The sequence below is a fragment of the Cyprinus carpio genome, chromosome B24 (assembly GCF_018340385.1).
Source record: "Cyprinus carpio isolate SPL01 chromosome B24, ASM1834038v1, whole genome shotgun sequence".
In the NCBI taxonomy this organism is placed as follows: Eukaryota; Metazoa; Chordata; class Actinopteri; order Cypriniformes; family Cyprinidae; genus Cyprinus; species Cyprinus carpio.
The window spans coordinates 10,271,165-10,288,468 of record NC_056620.1 but is presented as its reverse complement, the minus strand read 5'-3'; the positions used below and the strand labels follow the sequence as shown (position 1 = coordinate 10,288,468).

Genomic DNA, 17,304 nt, shown 5'->3' with positions numbered 1-17,304 from the left:
ACTTTTTTCCAGCTCTTCACATAAGAAGCCTTATCAGTCCACAGCAAGGGGATGTTCTTCCTTTCTAGAAAGGTCAGTCCGTTATCTGACTGCTGGGTAGGGCTTAATGTTAATGATATGAGAATATTTGACATTTTTACACAGTTTACATGGACATTAACAGTCAGTTTAAGTCCTGCATGTACGACATTAAGATGAAAAGGAAGATTTAAAAGTACAGTATATCAATGATAAGATGTGTAATGGGTAGCTTGTGTACAATTATGGATTTGTTTTAGCATATTTTCAATTCCTATGTTCTCCATGTGTATCTACAACATTTATGCAAGTATCATGTAATTAATTGTTTTAAATAATATTAATGTTTTTCCCCCTAAATTCAACTGCTTGTGGAGGACTGAACAGATACATGGATATTCCATGACATTTATGTCTTTTTGTCAGTAATAAATGCATGGTTCACTGTTTTTTTTTTTTTCTAGGCTTGATTGTGTTTATGGGGTGCAGTCTAACGTGTTAATGCTTCATTAAAAAAAAAAAAACATTATTTTTCACCTTAATTAATTTACCTTTATTCCACAACGCTGTGTCCCTTCTCTGAGAAACACGCTGATCATTTCCTGCTTTTATGAAGCCCCTCCCTCAGAAAAAGGTGATTGGCTCTGATTGGTTAGCTAGCCCAGTGTGTTGTGATTAGCTAAATTGCCTCTAGTGCACTTCTAAACGTCCCGCCCCTCATCTCAGCGGCATGTGCTCCGGATGTATTGTAAGCAACAGTGTCATTAATATCGCTTATCAGTTTGAGCCCAATTGAGAAGCAGAGGATATTAGTGGATATCGTGCAGAACCTGTGCAAGCACGGCTTTTAATGGTAGGCCTATGTTTTTTGTTTGTTGTTGTCTCATACTTTTAGATATGCTGTTATTTGTAAATGATACTGCTTATGTTAGCTTTTAATATACAGTTTTATCCTGATTAAAGCTCTAATACAGTATGGCAACTGCATGCGCGTCCATGTTTAACGCTTCTCATAGCTATATGAAAATAAGTGTATAATTGGAACAGTTCATTACTGGAGCTGAGATGAATGAGAGAGAGAGAGAGAGAGAGAGAGAGAGAGAGAGAGAGAGAGAGAGAGAGAGAGACATGTGTGCAGAGCAGGGGGACGTGACAAACAGTATAAAGAACCGCTGCTTTAGAACATTGATTTTGAAACTTGTGAATCCATTAGAATCATTAGAAGACAGAGTCGCAATTCATATACGAATAGATTTTTACGTGCACCTCTAGTTTTCTCTTCCTCTTCTTTAAAGCAGCACAGCATGGCCTCGCCCCCTTTGCTGCCTTTTGCCTAAGGCAGGGTTTATCTAGGTTTGTTATGTAACAAACCCAGGAAGTAACTTCTTGTAGTCCCTGCCAGTCGTTTTTGTAGGCATTAAACTGCCAGAATTTTAAAAGACTATATCTCCGTTTGCATTGAACTTTCAGCTTTGAACTTTTGAAGATGCTCAAACAGCAATATTACACACTAACTAAAGTTAAAAAAGTGAAATCGCAATCAACCACCCAGCCCAGGGGCCATCCGGGGCTGAGACCTAGACTCTAGGGCTCGACATTACCGCTTTATTAACACCAGACAAGTAACATGATTAAAACATCAGTAACCAAAAATAACTATGTAAACACCAAAACGCAAGTATTATTCTAATTTTATTACATTTAGAGTAAGTGACAAATAGTGGATATAGCTACTGTATATAATGCATCTATTGACAGTATAAGGTTGACCTGCTGAGGTGAGGCTCACGCAGCCTCTCCAGGAGAAATCAAAACGTGCAACACTAAGAAACTCAGCATCCTGTGGTAAAAATTCTAAATGGAAAGTTTTTATATTTAAAATACAGTTAGTTAGGCAACATCACACAACGTTTACATATATACGTTTTGTGAAATCTGAATGCTACTTAAGGCTGATTTATACTTCTGATTTGAACCTAGGCTGTAGCCTACGCATAGACGCACACCCTACGCCGTAGCCTACACCGAAGCCTGACGTGCACCTCTCCAAAAATCTAACAGCGCGTCAATTTTAAGCAGACCCCAAGCGCTGTGATTGGTCTGCTAGAACCCCTTCCTCTGTATGTACTTGAGTTTGGTGTGTTCAAATGTGCACTTTAATAAATTAATAAATTTAAATTTTACTCCTTCTTATATAAAATAAAACAAAGCAAAGAACAAGTGTCTTATGATTTATTATACTACATATCATTATACATCAGCAGTTGTCCGCGACAAGCAATGTTGATCTGCCATGGTACAAGTCCTTGTGGAGATTGAAAGAATGCCATCTTCTCTTGTTCCGTTGTTGTCTCCTTTTTGTAGTTTTAAATAATTATTTGATATTTATTTGCCGCCATCACGGCTATAATGCTTCTCTGATGAGCCGCTTCTTCTTCGGCTTTTGTCATGGTACTGCAGGTTACACCAGCAACATGCCCGTGGACACTGCAGACTAGCGGTACATGATCACCCTGTAGCAGATCTATACAGGTGGAGCTGGGGAAGGTGGAGAGATTCTGAAGTACGCTGCTACTGCTATAGCAAACACTAGCCAAGTATTTGAATGATGAGCAGCAAGCTCATTGGCTGCTGGTACAGGAGAGAGCCAATCAGCTGTGCCTAAAGATAATGATGTAAATATGTCAGACTGAGTTAGACCAATCAGACTGCGCCATCTAGAGTTTCATGCCAGAACTTTGGTTATATATGTATGTATTTATTTATTTATCTATTTACTTTATTTTTAAATGATATTACCCAAAAGTAATGATATTATTTCAAGTACATATTCCATACACTTCCGTATATGACTCTTCAAGACAATAAGTCATGGAAATATGTGCACTTTCATATTTTGCAAGACCTTTGTAAAATCTACAGGATTAGCATTGTGAGTACCGTTTTTCATTGTCTTTCAGCTGAATCTCTTAAGCTCTCTGTACGTGACAACTAGCAGTTTAAGGAGGATATTCCATTATGTCAGCCAGAACCTTTGAGCTCTAAGTCCTCTTAATTATCCGTAGATCTGTACTTACTGATGTAGCTGCAAAAACGCAATTGAGAAAAGCTCAGACAGGTTAAGCGCATTACAAATGTATGCACGAGTGATCATTTTAATATACTAACACATTTTCCCAATGAATTGAATCCAATCAAGCAGAATCAATTCGAGCATAGGTTGGGTCTTTCATTGAGAGCATTTGTTCACTTGTCTCAAACCCCTTCCACCAACTTTAATCTTATTTTCAGGCATGCCACCATCTGTCTCCTTTACTCTATCCCAGGCTACTTACTGAGAAAAAGCAACCGACAGTGGGACTTTTAGTAGCGTTAGAGGCCATATAACCTCTGCACACTTAATGCTCTGCTTTATTTGGCAGGAAAGGTATGAATGGACCAGCTCAAGATGCATCGCTGTCAAGTGCGCCGAGTAATGAAAGGCATCTTCCTCCTGTACAGAGCCGCTCATAGAGGTCAATACTAGAGGTCATGAGTGCACTCAAGCTTATGATTCCTTTCAGGCTTTATAATAAGGAGTGTGGTCTACAGTTTCATGACATTGGATTGCAACTGGATAGAAAAACACTCCGCAGGCTTTCTGTACACGTCGCTGATTGAAGCTGACTGTTTTTATCTCTTGTTTTACAGGAAAATCATACAGCTTTGCAATCCTCTATGTGTGGCCAGTGTGGTGAGAAACAACTGAACTGAAATCATGCAGGAATGGCAATGAAATTGTATTAAACATGGCTGGACCTTGTATAGGTGATATAGGACTTGTCTAGATCCATGACATAAAATGTGTAATGTAAAATGTGACAATCACATAATCTACAATTAGTTGTGACAACTGTTGTTAATTGGTTGAAATAAACCTAAAAAGGAATTTGTTCTGTAGATGTTTGTTTTCTATCTTTATTTTGTCCCCCACATTGTTGTACCTTATTATACTAACGATGAACATTTGTTTGCACAAATTAAATTTAGGCACAAAGTTAAATGTTAGTAACATTTTTAAAATGTTTTTGACAGTCTCTTATGCATACCATTGTTGCAATTATTTGATTAAAAAATACTGTTAAAATACTAATGTTGTGAATTGTGAAAAAATACAATTAAAAATAGTTTATAGCTCAGGAGTCCCTCTACGCACCCTTTCTAGCTCCACGAGCACACCGGCGGTGGCTCCATTCCCTTCAGGTGTGATTCAGGATGATTCTGCGCCCCTCCTCTCTAACGCACCCACTCCTATCAGGAGCCTGGTGAAGGGCGGTGATTAAGGGATGGGGTGATGATGATAATTAGGTCGGAGGCAGCCGACTCTTCACAATATATAAATATATATATATATATATATATATATATATATATATATATATATATATATATATATATATATATACACACACACATATATATATTGTTTATATATATATATATATATATACAATCTTTTATGTTTTTTTTTTTTTACATTTTTTCAGCTACATCAATTTTCATGATTTTTTCCATACAAACCCACAGGCAGGCCCTAGTATTAACCTTTAAGCTATGAATAATAAAATCAGTTGAAAGGGTTTGTGTTTCCATATGGCTAGCGAACAGCTAATAGCTAATGAGCACATCTCCACCTTGTGGACATATTTTGACAAGCAATTTAATGAGAGTAGAAGAGGTTGAGGTTTAAAATAAAGCAGAATATTTTACATTCAGAATAACGTAGGATTTAAAACATATTTTTGTGGTCCCATGAAGCTCTTCTGTGCATGAAAAGTCCTATTTGCATTTCAAATATACCCTAGATCAAAAATAAGTACAGATTCTCAGTGCTGACTCAGTGTGGACACTGTGAGTTTGTTCCATCTGTGAGTTTGTTCCATCTGTGCACTCTTTGAAATTACTGCATGAGCTCATAAAAACACTGGCTGGCTCCTTAACATCTGCATAAAAGATGACAGGCAACAAAAAATACATCAGATTAACTTCTCAAGGAAAAGTCCTGACACATTTCACTATGGCACTTTGCAAAAAAAAAACAAAAAAAACAAAGATGAAATGTCTGAAGGTAACTGGCTCTGGTAAAAACCCAAAAGGAGCCAACAGAACTACACGACCTTCCTATTTTTAAAAGATCAAGCTTGAAACAAAATGCTGACACAAATCTGAAAAGAGCTTGCATATAAATAATGCCCAAAACATGCCTCCTCAGCACATTATAAATAATGAATGTGGTTATATTTTAGGAAAATTTACAGCCTCTCACAAGTTGCACACTCCGGCGTTGTGGGCATCGTGTTATTACCCCTTTGATCACATAAATAATCAGAAGTATGCAAGGAAAAAAACTTGATGAGAGATTAGATTGATTGGCCAGGCCTTACACAGGATGTGTTTCAATGCTGGATATGCTTTATTTTCAATGTTAAAGATGGTTCTCATCTCATAGCAAGCAGCTTCCCACATGCAGAGCCCAGGCAGAGGTTAAGAACAACATCCTGGTGTAGAATAATTATCCTGCCCAGGATGAACAAGCCTTATGATATAAAAAAGTTTAAGAATAATCGGTTTTAGTGTATTTGTGCACTGTACAAGGAAGGTTGAAGACTTTGACCCGCTTGTGGGTATGTTCTTCCTAGCGTGGGTTGTAGCGCCATGGGAGAAGACATGCCACCCGGCTGACCTTGCAGTAAAGCATGCAATAATTTATTCATTGCTTATCGTACTGGTTTTGCACACGCTGATGCAATGGAAATGTGCTTTTCCCCTCACTTTCTGCCATTTTAATAGGTTCCCTCTGAATCGTTCTTTGACCCAGTGTGTGAACTATCGATTTCATCTCCATCCTTGCTTGAGAGCACCCAGATTGTGATCTTAATTTGCAATCTAATCTATTGGTTTTCAGTGGCTTTTTCTCCTGGTGAGATTAAGTGAAAACTGCCTCTCCCCTTTAGCACATACCCCAGCCCACCCTCGTAGTAAAATCAAAAGTCACCTTTAGATCTAATTATTAAACTGCAGTGCCTCCCAGAGCCATTAAAATGAACCTTATCTGAGAGTGTCCAGCTGGCAATGTCAGATAAATGGTACACTATGAATCTTCTATAACTTTTTTACAATAGCAATCAACTGAATTGTCGACAGCACAGTGAAACAGAACATATTCACAGATTAAAGAAAATAATATGTACATTATATTAAATAATTTAATATTAGTAGAAAAATATAGAAAAAACTATAACTTCCATAAATATATGCTTTATTTAATGTACAGTACTTGTCAAAAGTGTGAAAACATTACAATTTTTAAATGTTTTTAAGTCTCTTATGCTCACCAACACTTTTAAAAATAAAGGTGCTTCACGATCCCATACAAGACCCTTTTTTGTCTAAATGGATCCATAAAGAACCTTTAACATCTGAAGAACCTCTCTGTTTCACAAAAGGTTCTTTGTGGCGAAAGAAGGTTCTTTAGATTATAAAAAGGCAAGAAAGAGATGGTTCTTTAAAGATCCTTTGATTGAAAGGAGCATTTTCAGCAGTTATTACTGCAGTCTTTAGTGTCACATGGTCCTTTAAAAATCATTCCAATTTGTTGATTTGATGCTCAAGAAACATTTCTTATTAATAACAATGATGCAGTTTTGCTACTGTACTTAATATTTATGCAGAAATTATGATAGACTACCATTCAAATGTTTTTTTGGGGGGGTGTCTTTAATAGAAATTAATGCTTTTATTCAGCAAATATGCATTAAATTGATCAAAGGTGATAGTAAAAACATTTATAATGTTTATAATGTTAAAATATTTGTATTCTGCAAAATGGTGAAGAATAGAGTAATGGCTGCTAAAAATTCAGCTTTGCATCAAAATATATTCAAATAAAAAATAGGTTCAAAGTGTAAAAATAGTACTGTTTTTACTGTATTTTGATCAAATAAATGCAGCCTTAGTGACCATAAGAGACTTCTTATAAAAACTTGATGGGAATTGAATTAAAGGTGCCATGTGTCATGTCTGGCAAAAAAATCAAGTCATACTCCACATTCCATATCAGATGGGGGCAGTATGCCTCAATAAAGTGAACTGGTCTACTCTAGAGTAACAAACGAGAAACGGCATAGTCTCTATGCTCCGCCCCTACCTTCACAACAACCCTAGAGCCATAGCCGAAGCCTAAGAGGACGTTTTGCCTCCAGAGGAACGTTGGGTGATGTCAAGTGATTTTGAAACATGACATCTTCAAGCTACTCCCCTTCACCTTTACCAGTGAATATGTTCATATTCGTTTTGTTCATATTACATTTTGAGTTGTATATACACATTATTTGAATTAAATTAATTTGACAGACAGCATTCTGTCAACATCATTGGTCAACATCAGACAGCTGATGTTGACCCAGCTAGCGCCAACAAACGTAACCAGAGCTGCCAACTCTCAAGCATTCACCGTGAGACACACGCAATTGACTCTTTTCACACGCTTTCACGCCACACATCAATTTTCTCACGCACAGAAAAACCACGAAACAAAGAGGACACAGAGACCAACAGACTAGACAGAGCAGGTTAGTTATGATATAAAAAAATATCAGATTCTGTCAATTTTATGACACAATTCAAACAATACAGTAACAAATGTTATGCCTAATGCCGGAACTAGTCTCAGATCCCAAAATCAGCTAGCCAGTTGATCGCCAATGCATAACTTAATTCACCATCACTTTACATAACATCGTCAAAACTGTTGTAGTTTAGTTAAAAATGATAAAGTATTCTTAGCTGCACATATACAAGTGAAAATAGGGACAACATCTATTTAGAGTGTTACGTATGCTGCCCGCCTGATGCTAATTTAGCAGCATATATCAATGTTTGATTTTCATTAGCAAAAACTTGACCGCTCTGAATATAGTGAGTGAGTGCGCGCGCGGCCGGGGCGCTCTCTCTCTCTCTCTCTCTCGGGTTCATTATCATCGAAGACATTTCAAGCTTCTTAGGTAATGTTACATTTTGGCATCAGCTTGGTAGAGACGGGCTTTGGTAGATAACAGGTGAAAACCGGTTCGGATCTGTGGGTAAGTTATAGCTAGCTAATTATCAAACGCAGCTACGGTTAGCCATCGCTAACATTAGCACGTTTATCGAACAGCCTTCGATAGATTTCTATGTTATAACTTCCCGAAAAAAATACGCAAACATATAAAACAAACTTCTAGCGAAATACTAACAGCATCTTAATTACCAATCCAAAAGAAATGTTGCAAGTTCGGAGTCGAACCTCATTTCTTTCAAGTCCATCAGTTGTCTCCAGCAATGGAAAGCAGTGCCGATGTTTACTCTGGTTCGGCTCCTTTTCTTATCGGATTTGATTTGTGATTCCGAGCGCGGTTGTTTCCCTGTAGCGGGTGGTGGTGGTAGGTGTCTCTTGCCAAGGGCTTCAGCCATCCTTTCCGCTCTCTTCCCTGAACTGAAATGAAGTAGTGGGCTGTACTTTCCACACGATTGACATCAGGTTCAAGTACGCCCACAAGCCGTGCGAGTTATTCGTGTATTGCAGGTTGGCTGGTGGTTATGTTGCCCGCATACCGCCTCCCATGGCCGAAACTGGTATTACGACACCTGTCGGGCCGTGGCTAGTAATGCTAATGCTAATTAAGGTTGATATCTCTGCAGCACTATAACTTGACATTTTTTTAATGACATCATCGTCCTTATTTCTTCTCATTCTTTTGATGTGTGTAGGTCATTTTTTGGATATTTTTACCTCAATTTTTACACATGGCACCTTTAATGTAAACATTTGACCACCAATGTATATATAAGTACGAATATGAAAAATTCATTAACAATATTATGAACAATTGCATCAACTAAATTCATGAACAATATCTATTGTACTGCATTTGTGAAACTATTGGACATCGGGCACCATTGGACACTATAGTTCCTATAATGCTAAAACTCTTTTGACTTGAAGGCAACCGACATATACACAATGATATTTCCAGTTTTTCTATATACATATCTTATGACAAAGCTGCATGACTTTTAACTTTTTATTGATAGTGCTGAATTAACACAGTTAATTAATTTAATAAATTAACTTAACTGTATGTTAACAATAAAGAGAGAAAATACAAGTTAATATGATTTCAGTTAACTTCTTTGTTTTATGTGTTTATTTTATTTCATTTAGAGTTAGATTATTTTAATATATCAATAATATTTATTTTTTAAATAATAAAAATAAATACTTTTTGCTATTTTTTACTGTTTAATTTAAATACTTTCAAGTCATCCTCTGGTAAGTTTGCTGAGGACCCCTAGTGGGTTTCAACCTTCTAGTCAAGAACCGCTGTGCTAAAATGGTGAAAAAACGGTCAAGAACTTTCTTGGTTCCAATAGCACTTACACTTGAAAAGAGCCACGGTCAGGTTTCTTCATTCAATACCATACATACTGTCATTTATTATTTACAGACAGCAAAAAAAAAAAATGCTCATTTTGTTAAAATTAACATAACCACTATATCTTCACTGACTACTGACTGTTTCCATAACTTTAAAGTTTAATGATGCCAGTCTATTGCATGCAGAATTGAACACCAAAATAAACATTTGATTAAACATTCAAGGACACGCACTCTGTGTAATTAAACTGTATTAGGTTAATTACCTCTCTCTCTCTCTACAGTCTAATTAAGTAGACAGAGCTTGACATCCCTTCAGGTGTGGGTTACATAATTAGGTGTACTCTTACAATTATGGCAAGTACACAGAGAGGTGAGTCACAAAGACTGTGATCCCTGAAACTAACCTTGGTAAAAAAAATTCCATAAACTTCTTCCCATTCCTCAAAGAGGAGCTCACTGTAGGCTATTTCTAATAATGCCACCCTTTTAACTCAGATGTCCATCATTGTGACTGGGTGATGTGAAGGTTATTTCACAATGAGCACTGAAATAACTGTCTTTGCATGTCTTTTTTGTCAGTATTGACCTCTCGTGGTGTTCAAATCGAGCTTGTAGTTCCAGCAGACATTTGATTTTCATCTCAACCCTGCTTACACAAGCAGAGGACGAATGAAGGATTAGATCCAGGACGTGCATCTGACTGTTGGGTCGTCTAACACCCGTTGCAACTGGAGGATAAGATCAAACAGGCCACAAAAGTATCATTACATGTGCTGTCAAGGCCATTGATACGTGTCTGTGAGCATGAGCAGCCTGCTTACGCACATAATCAATATTAATGAGGTAAACATTCCGCTGATTCATTTATTAATGAGATAAGTATTCTGCTGATTTATTTTAAATTGCTTTACTCATTCTTGTAATTCACTTGGCTACAAGATATCATTAAAGTTTAATGATGCTTGTTGCAAACAAAGTTAGCTGAAAAGACTTGATTGTTAAAAGTGAAATGTGTATTTTTTCTCTTAAAATACTTTCTCCTATCCCTGATTTGCAGAGACAAACATACACCACCGCTCAAACGTTTAGGGTCGGTAAGATTGCTTAAATGTTTTTGAAGGAAGCCTCTAATGACTGAAGGATGTCTGTACAACTGCAATTACTTGATTAAAAATATAGTAAAATCAAAATACTAGTCCTGTGATGGCAAAGCTACATTTTCAGCAGCCATTACTCCAGTCTTCAGGGTCACATTCTAATATGCTCATATGATGCTCAAAAAAACATTTCTTATATATATATATTATTATTTCTTATATACTATATATATATATATAGTAGTCAGCATTTGAAGTGGATCAAAAAAGTTTATCAAGACAAGAACGCATTTTGGTTTTAGATTTTAGGACAACTTTGACGAAAGGTTTTGATCCACCTCAAATGTTTAAGTGTGTGTGTGTGTGTGTGTGTGTGTGTGTATACACACACACACACACACACACACACACACACACACACAGTCACATACATATACATATTGATACTTTATTCTAGGATTCTTTGATAAATATACTTTTTTGTAACAATCTAACAGTCTCTATTGTCACTTTTGATCAATTTTAATACATCCTTGATCATTAAAAGTTGTAATTTCATAAGCACACACACACACACACACACACACACACACACACACACACACACACACACTTATTGACCCAAACCTTTTGATTTGGTTTGAACAGAACCACTATGACAATATTGATAGATTATTTTAGCAGTTTCCCTTAAAAAAAAAATTGTTTTTAACATAAATAAATATAAATGTTTTAAAAAATATATATTAATCTTACTGACCCCAGACATGACTGTCTCCATTGTTTGTCAATTACAGCAATCAGCAGTCAAATATTTCAGAATTATGAACGTTATTTCTAATAGCCGTCTGTAGCAACACTGTATATCAGTTCATTATACAGATATGTGAAATTGTCGTTTCACATCATTTTTTTTTTCTGACACAAACCTGATTTGTACAAACACAACTGGTGCCATTATATTAACACTAATATTTTAGTATTCAAATATTCATAGTTCTGTAATATTGTTGCAAAGTTTGTCTTTTTGCAAGGCAGATTGTAACAGACAATTTTTACAGGTAAAGTTATAAAATTATTTTAATTAATTGTAAACATATTTATTTATTTAGTGACTAGCTGTGTATTAAGCAGGATAATGTAAAGTGAGCAATCATTATTTTAAAATCAATCTCTTCAGGGTGATACAAGACGGCAGTCATTATCCCTGTATATTATCCCTTACATATCCTCTTACTGTGCTTGAAGCAATTAAAGGCCTTGGTACAGTATAATGCAATGCAAGTTTTGAGCTACAGTAGAAACCAGAAACTGATTGCCCTATACCACTTTAGGACAAACTGTCTGACCCACACAAGCCATTTTCACCCTCATCATCATCAGATTCAGTCACAATGATGATGATATCAAACAAATGTATCAAACTTAAGGACTTATCCAAATTAGATAAGAAGATTAGATGCACTTATTCTCCCATCCATTTGTAGCCTAAAAAGCTTTTGTCAACCACAATAATGGCACAAATAAGACTCTCTGTCTGACCTTTTTCCCAGATATCGCGGGGCACAGCCTTGGGTGTACAAATGAAGACTGCCAGCAAAGCGGATAGGGATGGCAGAATGTCAGGAAGTTCTCCATTGCCTTGATATGACACTGATCTGCTGTCAAACCATAAATAACGAGCCCTCATTCATCAGAAACCAGACCCCTGACATTTTGCTGCCCAGCCAAGACTGATCTAAGCAGATAGGAGTTTCAAAGAAACTGGACCCTGATGATTTGTGTTTACAGTCAAGTGGAAATTAAATTTTTTATGGTCTAAGGTTTTGATGAGCACTGAGAAATTTCTGAAGCACAGCAGAGACTGAATACATGAATACATAAATAAACTTACATCCATCCAGGCATACAAAGAAGAGCAAACTAAATGGCATAATACATAGCACAGGCAGTGGTGAAACTATTTTCTGTTTGCACAAGGAGTCTGACAACAGCCAGTGCTCCACACAGAGATCTGATCTCATCATCATTCAGTCTGTCTGGAATGACCAGCCCGATCTCACGGCAATTCACCAACGCAACTGGTATTTACAATTGACTAGTGTCTAAAGAGCTATCTAATCTGTTAAATAACAGATTGGAGATTAAAATAATAGCAAGTTCGTCTCAATTTAAATAACCACTAAAAACTGAGAATAAAATTTAACCCCAGTAAGAAATTTACATTTGCTAGGGTTAAACAGTAAGTGATATCTTCCAAAGAGTTTTTGTATTTGTTGCATTTTTTTTCTCTATATAGTGTTGATAAAGCAAATAGTGAAATAAAATAGTTTTGTCCTGCTAGCATATGTGAAGCACCCTCAAATTGAACATAACCAAAGAGCACCATTAGCTGAAGCTGTAATAACAGGATATTGACGAAACAGATCTGTCAAATACTCAAGTGAATATTTGATTTTGCATAGTTTCAAAGGTTTCTATTTTCAATATGTTTTTGCAGCGTTGAGCAATGTAGTCAATCAATCACAGGCATATCTGTTGATTTCTTGAGCACAATGACCAATCAGATGCGTTTACGTCAGACTCCAGTCAGTATGGCTCAAAACGCTTCTTTCATTATAACAAAGTGTAGACATGATATAAGAGAATCACTGTGTAGATTAAAGAGATTCATTGGTTAAGAGAACTGTGTGAGATCTCTATGAACTAAAATGAGTGACAGATTTTAAAGGGAGCACTATTTGCATGCTTTCTAGGCGGAATTATCCATTCATAATTTGAATAAACTGAAATTGGTTTCATGCTGCTAAAAAGACCAGCAGCCACACGCTGCAGCAAATTAATCTGCATATACAGCAAATCCGAGATTCACTTTTGAACTGGCGATTACTGTGACTGCACTGTGTGTATTACTAGAACAGAAGTGTATGTTAGGCTAAATTTGAAACAATTTTGTCTCTCTTATCTGATTAACTGTAATGCAGCAAAATATCTACTGTTAATTTATACAGTGACTCAACTTACAGCATGTAGAAGTTGTTCAGGAAACCTTAACCCAATGGTAAACCACTTACTTCAGATATGATGCACAACAGTTTATAAAAGGACCACGCCATCATGTTCTCATGTTCAAGGCAATAAAACATCTAATCACTGAATCTAATCACCTTACTGGCAAAATATTCACTTCAAGAACGAAAATAAGAGTGTTGATGAGTTTTGCTATAAAAACATGGAAAATGGAAACAGCAGTCTATATTATTATACCTCTCTATATGATGCATAGACTTCATTCAGCCCACAGAAAGACAAATGTATTATTGCAAAATGCCTACATTCTTCCAGCCAACGCCGAAGTCATTATGTACACTGACCACATTCTCATGCAATGTGCGACCACCTTTGAACTTATTTTTCTATATCTTGCAACCAACGTTTTGATTCTCTTAATATTCAACCTTTATAAATTAACAATGTGGAGTGCATGTCAAAACAAATAATTATTTCTCAAGAGGAGAAATAAAATGTCAATCATCAAACTGCTAGTAGCGAATGAAAGTTTGGGGTGGCACCCTGGGTGGCCAGTCAGATGTCAGGGTTGTCAAGTGCTACCCTGGACATGCCTCTGGCTCGCGGGGAATCAAGCGAAACAAGATAATGTCTGTAACTTTCCTTTCAGAGTAACCTGTGATCATGATCTGCCAGTAAATGGACAAATAAGAGTATAAAATGGTAACAATAAAAAAGTTAATTGCAACATTTTATTGCTATTTTTATTGCGAACTGAAGCTTATATCTCACAATTCTGAGTTTATACCTCACAATTCTGCTTTAAAGAATTGTAAAAAAAAAAAAAAAAGAAAGAAAGAAAGAAAGAAAGAAAGAAAGAAAATGTGAATATTTTTGAAAAGATTTTTTTTGTGAAATATTTTTGAATATTATGATTTTTTGTTGGGTTTTTTTTTTTTGTGGTAATATTTATAAAAAAGTTATAGCAACATTCGTAAGAAGACTTATTTTGGTCCCTAAACAAATAAAGTGTTACCAGACTTTTTTTTCTCAGAATTGTGAGAAAAACATCTGAAATTGTGAAATATATACTTAAAATTGTAATATAAAAAGTCAAATTTATCCTTTATTTTTAATTCTGTGACAGAAATAAGCTTCTATAGAAATAAGCTTCCATACCAAACATGTATTTTTCTCCATCTCCCATTAGCTTTTATTTGGGCACTTGAGATGTTAAGCATGGCATTCTCTATTCTCTTTAATTAATTTAATTTTAGTCTTTTAATCTTAAGATTACAAAATTAGTGTCATTTATTATCTATCCTCCCCGTGTGCAAGTGGCTGCACATTTAAAAATAAAAGTAATATATTTGCTTTATTATTTCATGTCAAAGAGCCGAACAACATTTTAACCTTTTGCAGGAACATTCATTTTGCTTATGTAATGTTTGATTATGTAATTTATGGGATTTTGTCCACACTTGAACTGATAAAAAGTGTGCTTTTTGTTACAAAGTCTTAGAAAACATGTTTTCAAAATATTCTGTTTAATGTTTTAGCTTCTAAAAATGACCTCTAAAAAGTTTAACTTGTTTATAATTCATACCAAGGTCCCAATACTAACTATATATGGGGGGACCCCGAATAGTCGAAGATTCGATTGGAGGAGCCTGATTCGACTACCAATCTCACAGTCGAATATTCGCAGAGATGTTATGATCATACCATTTTGGCTATGGGGTGCTCAAATGTCTGATTTCACATAGAACTATCGGTTTTCTCCCAATAAGTTAATTAAGATAATGTTGTAAATAAGAATCTGAAAACAAAGAAGCTTTAAATTAATATTTTAACGTGTGAAAAAATCCATCCACCCCTATATTTAAGTTTCACTTTCCATAATCCGTGACCGACAGAGAAACATCTTGGCACCAAGGATTTAAATCTTGAATTAAGAAAACTCAAACTGACACAGGCAGAGTGAGAGACTGGATTTTTTTCGATCAGGTAGGGTTCAAGTGATTTCAAAACATTTCAGCCAGTTTATATATATTGTGTATATATTATTTATCTCATATAAAATGCATTTGGTTAAGTTGCGCTGCAGTAAAGCGCTCCATTGTAGTACTACAGTGATTATCACTTCAGCGCACAGCGCGAGCAGGACAAACAACAATGCAGAATATTAATAACTATGATTGGGACTGTCATATACATTATAATGAGAACACTATTATAAGAAAATGCTGTCAATTTTTTAGGCCTGTCCCCTAATAGTCTACTAATCGTTAGTCGACCAGAAGAGGCTCGATCGACAAAAATTTTATTAGTCGCTTAGTCACAGAAAAAAAATCCACATTGGCGATGTCACGCAGATCGTTAATAGCTGGTCTATGGTAATACAGTACATCCGGCAAGACATCCAAACGCTCGCCATTCATCCACCACAAATATGGCTTATCATCTGAAATATGTAAGTATTACATATATTACTTTCCATGGCTGCCCAATCTAATGTTAACCTAGAGAAATGTGTGCTATTGAAGTATGTGTGTGGAGTGTGGAAGCTGAACAGTAGCGCTCACTGATGGAGGCGCAGGTGCACTCACTCTTAAAATACTCCATAATTTTTTGGTCATACAGATAAGAGTAATACATCTTTCAAATCTGTAAAGACTCTACGTTTATTTGTGTGCACTAACAATAACAACAAAACATGTTTTTGTAAAATAATGAAAGCAAACATGATGTGCTTTCTGCCATCTTGGTCTGTGAACTTGAGCATGAAACTCTGTGTATTTCTTTGACTTACAGACATTAAAAATATATAGAGAGTGAAATGTCTACTTCCAAATGAACCAATTCAATTGGAAAACAAATATTCTCAGATTATGTAATCCGTATGAAACATGCATACAGGTACATCCACTACTGTGGAGATGACGAGTCGGTCTCACAGTTCATCTCTTAAACCAAAACAAAGATAGCACTTATTTATCATTAAATTATTCAAATATAATGCAGTCTCCTTACTGTTTTTTTCCCTGACACATTCATAATCATAGCTCCTGCGGTGCGCTGTGGCAAGCTTTATGTGTGTGGCGCTCATTAGGCTTTGTAGGCAAATAAAGGCTCATTATAATGATTTAAATGGTTTGTTAATAAACATGCGATTGGTCGACTAATGCTTAAAATGAATGACTACTAGTCGACCAGAAAAATCCTTAGTCGAGGGCAGCACTAGAATTATTTTTCTAAAAATATTGCATGAAAAACATCTCAGGTTACATATGTAACCTTGGTTCCCTGAAAAGGGAACGAGACACTGCATCCTCTAGGGGTCGCTATAGGGGATGCCTTTAGAGTGACCGGTGTCTGAAGCATACATCTAAACACGCATACCAACGTCATTACAAGTGTGACCACAGTATAAAAGGGCACCGGGAGAACATGTCATCCGCTTCTTCATCTGAAGCTTGCATCCGAAGCATGGCAAGGGAACTAGAGGATGCAGCGTGTGCGCTTAACATAAAACTGGATTTTAGACTAAGCTGCAAAAGCAGAGTACTCATCAACTGAGAGGGGAGCTCTGTTAAGCTCGACCATAAAAACAGCCTAACAGGGAGGCAGAGAGAGGCCTAACAACCTGAGGCTGCTGCTTAATAAAGCTCCAGGGAGCGGAGGACCCAATGAGAGGAAATCTCAGAAGCTCAATTGGGAGCA

General features: G+C 36.2%; 1 protein-coding gene across 2 annotated transcripts in view; it reads right to left on the bottom strand.

Moving 5' to 3' along the window:
• trpa1b (transient receptor potential cation channel, subfamily A, member 1b) overlaps positions 1–17,304 on the bottom strand; it is an 84,671-nt gene that overhangs the window by 46,427 nt on the left and 20,940 nt on the right. The window contains exon 1 of one of the 2 annotated variants that reach the window (XM_042752152.1): positions 4,214–4,320. The exons of the other annotated variant lie outside the window; for it this stretch is intronic. The gene's annotated coding sequence lies outside the window, so the exon portion shown is untranslated. Of the gene's footprint in view, positions 1–4,213; positions 4,321–17,304 lie in introns of those variants that run through there. 2 annotated transcript variants of the gene reach the window in all.